The sequence below is a fragment of the Raphanus sativus genome, chromosome 6 (assembly GCF_000801105.2).
Source record: "Raphanus sativus cultivar WK10039 chromosome 6, ASM80110v3, whole genome shotgun sequence".
Lineage (NCBI taxonomy): Eukaryota > Viridiplantae > Streptophyta > Magnoliopsida > Brassicales > Brassicaceae > Raphanus > Raphanus sativus.
The window spans coordinates 13,918,047-13,925,221 of record NC_079516.1 but is presented as its reverse complement, the minus strand read 5'-3'; the positions used below and the strand labels follow the sequence as shown (position 1 = coordinate 13,925,221).

The 7,175-nt window shown below is 33.6% G+C and overlaps 1 pseudogene; it reads left to right on the top strand.

The window, feature by feature from the left end:
* The first annotated feature begins 543 nt into the window (after nucleotides 1-543).
* LOC108807301 (two-component response regulator-like APRR5) lies at nucleotides 544-3,250 on the top strand (annotated as a pseudogene).
* The last annotated feature ends 3,925 nt before the right edge of the window (nucleotides 3,251-7,175 follow it).

The window sequence follows — 7,175 nt, the reverse complement described above, 5'->3', positions numbered from 1 at the left end:
CTTACACTACCTTAACGATATACTCGAAAGAAAGGCATTCTATTAGCCTTTTGTTGATAGAAAAAGTGATTGTTGAATAAAATACCTTTAATCGTTTGAAAAATTAAAAACATTTGTTTGTAAAGCAGTGAAGGTAAAATCATAACACACTAGTATCCCTAATTAAGCTGACAATGTAAGCAATTCACGAACAATTCTCATTACGAATCGACTGTTATGAAATAACTATTTTGGGTATATAAGAATAAAATCAAAATCCAACCTTAAATACGAACCACAAAAGTAATCAAACCCCCAAGTCACCACACCAATTTTCAAAGAATAAAAAGGCTATATGTCGTATCTGCTGACATGGCAGACGTGGGACACGTGAGCGAACCCTGTTAGATATTTTCGAATTTTTACTAATTTATGATCGTTGGATCAATATTAGTTTCCCGCACTATTCTAATCTCAGCCGTTGGAAACATTCGCTAGATTTTTTCAAGATATTTTTCTTTTTGAGAGAGAATAAGATTTTTTTCCCACTCTTTATGTTTCTTTCCACTCTCAAAATTTGTTTTATTTATTTGCAACTTCTTCTTCTTCTTCTAGAGCTTCTAAAAGGTTTCAAGATAGTGCTGTGAGATGCAATCAACGAGCGACGAAGTTGTTGAGGTTACGGTGATGAAGAAAGCAACCGAGGCTGACGGAGGAAAGTCAGCGCGGCGGAGGATGCGGAGGAAGGAGGGCGGCGATGGTTTGGCCAAGTGGGAGATGTTTCTCCCGAAAATTATCTCTTAGAGTTTTGCTCGTCGAAGCAGACGATTCCACCAGACAGATTATCTCTGCTCTCCTCAGGAAATGCAGTTACAGAGGTCAGTTTCTTGTTTCACTGTCGTGTTCCTTTGAGCTTACCTGATGAGATTGTTTTAGGGGGAATCTTTGTTGTCTGAAAAATCATTGTTCTTTTCCAAGTGTTGATCTGACTTATGTCTGAACTTGGACTGTTTAAAGTGAATAAAAAAAAAATAAAAAAAATAAAGTGAATCTCCTTGTCTGAAAAATCTGATTAAATGATTAGAAGCTTCCTCAGGAAATGCAGTTACAGAGGTCAGTTCTTGCCTGATGAGATTGTTTTAGAGGGAATCTTTGTTGTTTGAAAAATCTTTGTTCTTTTCGAAGTGTTGATCTGGTGTATGTCTGAACTTGGACTGTTTAAAGTGAATATCTTTGTCTGAAAAATCTGATTAAGTGAATAGAAGCTTCTTGGACATGTGGTAAACTTATTCTTTTAATCTCAGCTGAGTTTTTTTTTCCTTCCTATGTGTCTTCTCAGTTGCTGCTGTAGCTGATGGATTGAAAGCTTGGGAGATGCTAAAAGGAAAGCCTGAAAGTGTTGATCTGATATTAACAGAGGTTGATCTACCTTCAATCTCTGGATACGCTCTTCTAACACTTATCATGGAGCATGATACCTGCAAGAACATTCCTGTCATAAGTATGTTACATTTATATAACTCCTGCTTCTTTCTCTTCCATCGTTTGAAATGACTTTCTGCTAATTATCTTGTGTTTCTTTCTCAGTGATGTCGACAGAGGACTCGGTGAATACTGTGTATAAGTGTATGTTGAAAGGTGCGTCTGACTATCTTGTTAAGCCCTTGAGGAGGAACGAGCTGAGAAATCTCTGGCAACATGTCTGGAGAAGAAGACAAAGTGTATGTTCCATTCAATCTTTTTTAACCTCTTGTCTCTCCATTGAGCAATCTATAATTGAGTTCTTCTTGATCTTCTTGGCAGTCACTTGCTCCTGGTAGCTTTCCACTAGATGAGAGTGTTGGACAGCAGAAACGTGAGGGTGCGTCTGCTAACAATTCGACTAGTAACCACGAGAATGCATTTGAGAGAGACCAGCGGCGTCCTGTGATTGAGAATGGCGGTGATGACCAGGTTAGATATAGTTTCATTGCTGCAGCTAAGTTCCTCATTCTGTTTGTGTTTGTTTCTGAACTTTGTGGTTAATGTTTGTTCTTGTAGAGCTCATGTTCAAGACCAGAGATGCAAGGTGAGAGCGCAGACGTTGAAGACTCAAGTAAAGAAGCTATTGACTTCATGGGAGCTTCGTTTAGAAGAAACACACAACGCAACAGAGAAGAAAGTGTTGCTCGATACGAATCTATGATAGAGCTTGATCTCTCTCTGAGAAGACCTAACACTTGCGAGAACCAATCTTCTGGAGACAAGCCTTCTCTTCATCCTTCTAGTTCCTCTGCTTTCACACGGTTAGTTGTCTAATCTCTATTACCTTCTTACTATCAATCTTTCAACGGTTGTTGTTCTTTCTTCTGATTATGTGCTATGTTCTTGTTGCCAGGTACGTTCACAGGCCACTGCAGACACAATGTTCCGTGTCTCCCTTGGTTTTGGATCAAAGAAAGAATGTTGCAGCAAGGGAAGATGATAACAACAACCAATACAATTCATCTGAACCTCCTCCACGTGCTCCAAGAAGAAACGGAGCCAGCTTTAACAATAGAGCTGACTCATCTCAGATGATTTCTTGGCCAGGACAGGGTTCTTACCCAACACCAGTTCCCATCAACGGCATACAGTTCAACACAGCTTATGCATCCCCCATGGCTCCTACTTCACTGTCTCCAAGCCCGAGTTCAGTTAGCCCTCATGAGTACAGCTCCATGTTTCACTCTTTCAATGGTACGCAAGAGCGGGATGGTGGTTCCATGGATGCAGAAGACAGAAGACACGTCTCTTCTGCAACCGAACATAGTGGAATAGGCAATCACTGCAGTACTAACTCGTCGTCTGTGGGGAGAACTCGGCAGTCTCTTCAACGAGAAGCCGCTTTAAACAAGTTCCGGATGAAGCGCAAGGACAGGTGTTTTGACAAAAAGGTATATATAATCTTTGATGTATATAAACTCATGAGCACATAAGATGAATGATTCTAACCTTTTGGATGATGATACTTTGCACCAGGTTCGTTATGAGAGCCGGAAGAAACTGGCAGAGCAACGTCCGCGTATCAAAGGGCAGTTCGTTCGTCAAGTCCAATCCACTGAGAACTCAACACAAGAAGCTCCACAATGATCCAAACATATTGATGATGATATTTATAATATATTAGAGATTTCAATTTTGTTTTCACCGATACAGGAGGTGTTCTTGTGCTAACTCCCCACATACGTAGTTGTGTGTACATACAGCTTTGTTGTTGTTGAGTTTAGTTAGTTAAGCTACACTTACGTTATCTCCTTACATTACACATATATCAAAGGATAAAAACGCAAAGTTTGAAAATATCTTAACAAAACAAGAAACAAAATAAGAATTGACGGATATGCTTAACAATAATGTTAACTGTTGTTTCTCTGGTACACAAGGGACCTTCTTCTAAGCAATGTACTTTTTAAGATCATCATATATGTGTATTTTTTCAAAGAAAGTGTAACTATCTAACTGTTTTAATGCGCTACTAGATTGATCAATAAAAGTTATATGTGTGTTATATGTGCACCTCTTGGATCATCCAATAGATGTTCATATATCATAATTTAGTTTCTAACAGTTTATACTTTTAAGTATTTCTAATAATGTGTGAGATTTAGAAATGAAAACACCAATATGATGTGTGTTTTGATTGAATTCAAAGAAATTGTGAAATGAAAACACCAATATACCTACAATGGAATGATATTTTCATAAATACCACAAATCACTAATGGGTGAATTACTAAACTTACCCTAATCTATTCTTCTCAGCCATCGTCGTCTTCTCTGTAAACATAATTCGGCAACGAGAACAAAGCATCTTCTCTCTCACGTAGCCGGTGACAAGAGCTTACGGAGAATCGCGATTCAGAACCTCAAAGATGTCAGCGACAACTGGTATACTAATCTATGTAATTTTTGTTCGATTCAGATAAATTTTTTGGGTTTTTTTTTTATTATTAAAAATCTAAGAAGGTTGGTTTAGTCTCGACGAATCTGCGGTTTGGTCTTGGATATACAAACCTTCAAAATTTTGTTCAGTTTCGTGCACCACCATTGTTCATCGGAGTAGGAAGATTAGCTTCCTCTGTCAACTGTACAATTTATATAACTAATAAAATTGTATAATTTGTTTAACTATACAACTATACAACTTGTTATACAATTAGTATACCTGTGTAATTGTATAACTAAATAAAATTAATGTTAAATATTTAAAAAGTCAAATGAAATTGTGTCGGGTTCAAGCTGAGAGGAAACCCTAGTTAGAAGAGTAGTCGTCGGTCTTCTTTCTCTTGCTCCGGTGGTTGGTGGTTCTCACAGAGGCTCTCAAAGCTCTTTACCGCCGACTTTCTGTCTCTGGGAATGGATAATTCTTCTAACATCTCTATCGTCGGCTTTGTGTCTCTAGGAAGGATGATTTTTCTATCATCTCGATCACCGAAACTTATGTTCTTGTGTGGTGAATTAATATTAGTTTGAAGTCGCGGGAATACTGCTTTTGTTTGGTTCTTGTTGTTTCAGTCACTTCGTCGCATCCTAAGTTAGCTTTTTAGATTCGTTTTTTTGTGATTGATGTTCGCTGTGGAGGTATCTATTAGACCTTATCTTGGACCTTTGTGGTTTTGGGAGATGGTTTCCAGACAAAGCAGTTAACTTGACTTTCAGTTTTTCTCTTGCGAGGAGGTGGGCAGTCTTTGTTCTGTAGGTCACTTGGCTGCCTTGCGAGCGTCCGCGTGTAAGAGCTGGTGGTCTTCTTTGACGTTTTCCCAAGTAGCGTTTCAAGGTCTTTTGTCCTTGTATCTTAGTTTTAGTGGTGGTTTCTGGTCATGCAAGTTTCACATGGATAGCAGTTGCTGGAGTTGGTGTAGATTTGACCTCCCGATTGTTTCTGATGTTGCTGGTTCTAATATGGCTTGGTGATATTCCCTTAAGGGTTGAGACTGCTCAAGACATTTGTTCTTTAGGTCAGCTCCATTGATATCGAATTCTTCTCGAAAGGTGGAAGGAATAGATTTCTGGACATATATGGATTTTAGGCTCAGTTTATGTCTTTGTTTTATTTTGTTTGGTTTATGTTCTTTGTCTTTGGTTTTTTATCGACACTATGTATCTCAACTTTCTTCGAGTTAAAAAAAAAAGAAATTGTGTCGGGTTAAAAAAAAAGAATTGTGTCGGGTTTTAGGTTTATGGGTTTGGATTCGAATTTAACTGATTAGATTAGATGACAACCCGCTCCGTGTACGGGGTGAATTTTGTAAAAGTATATTGTACTTCAATATTACGAACAATTTACATTTTGTTATTAATAATTTTTTTTACATTTGATTAGAAGTGGGCAATCGAACACCATTTACTTTAGTTCACTTCGGATCCTTGCGGTTTTGGTTCGGTTTAGATTTTTGCAGATTTGGTTTGAGTTTGGATTCGGATTCAGATAACTTATTTAATTTTTTTTTTCAAAAATTAAAATTCGTATATACTTTATATTTTTCAAAATCTAAAAATGAATATAATATATAACATATAAATTTAAATAATATATGCCAAAATGCATAAACTAACATAAAAATTGGTTTAGCTTAAATATTTGGATAGGAAGTGAATATATATATATATATATATATTAAATATTTTAGGTATTTTAAGTACCATTTAGCTATTTTAAACATGTACTTATCACTATTTGTATATATATCCAAGTATTTTGGATAACTTAAAAATCTTATATATTTTGTATATTCTTTTAGATATTAAATTTATAAATAACTAACATATTTAAGTATATAAATCTTGTTTGGTATATTCGGATATCCAAAATATTTCGGTTCGATTCCGGTTCTCTAGACAACAAAATTGAACCCATTCGGATATCTAACAAATTTTGGTTAAAGTTCAATTCTATTCTTTGAATCAGCTTTAATTCAGTTTTTCGGATTCATATTTTTTTCCCATTCCTTTATTTTTATTGTAACAAAAATTTAAACAAAAATGATGATGGTTCATATTGATTTTGGGTATGCAAAATTTTTTAAACCAAAACACATTTTACCATGTACGTAACCCTTTTAGTTAATCATTAACCTATTTATGGAAAACAATGGGCTGAACTTAATAAACGTTACCATTTTAGATTGTCAGTCGACACTTTCAAATATTTTCTGTGGGTGTTGTGACGAATAGAAATGGGGTTAGGGTTAGGAAAACAAATTTGTTGTGCAATCCATATTCTCTTTAAATGATTTCAATAGCGTTTAAATAAAACTTCGTTGTATCAATCTCTTGTAAAATGTTCGAGCCATATTAATTAATAAAATCTTACACTTGCTAGAGTAATCAATTGTTTCTCAATTAATATAGATGAGACTAGAGTAATCACGTAAATAAAAGACTACCTCTTATTTATTTATAATATATTTATGGTAAATAAAATCAAAATATTCCTTTATTTATTTATATGGTATATGATTATATTTCAATGATATTGACATAAATATATAGTATATTTTAATATAAATATTTATTATTGAGACTTTCTACTCATATGATTTTATCAAAATTTGTCTATTGATGTAATAAAAAAGTATAAAAAGTAAATTTCAAATTTTTGATGTGATATTTTCGATGCAAATTCCAAAATTAACATATTAATGTATCTTTTAAACTGTATATAGTTTTAATTCAAAGATATTTATATATATATATATATATTGACATAAATATGTAGTATATTTTAATATAAACATTTATTATTGAGACTTCCTACTCATATGGTTTTATTAAAATTTGCCTATTGATGTAACAACAAAATTTAAACAGTAAATCAAAAATTATTTAAACAATATATATATTATTTAATATGAATATTTATTAAATAATTTTCATATTAATACGATTTTTTGATAATTTTTATCTTGTTATAACAAAAATAATTAAGCCATTGTTCACAAAATTTTCAAAGGGATTTAAAACATTTTTTAACTTAATTTCGTTTTAAAAATTTAAAATATAACATATAAGAAAAATATAATTATTAATATATGATTAATGTGATTGTTTAATTTTTTTAATATTTTTTTTTTAAATGAAGAAGGATACAAAAATTATTATCAAATTTTTATTATTCATAATAATTATTATATATATATATATGTTATTCATATTAGTTTTTTTTTGTCAAGGTT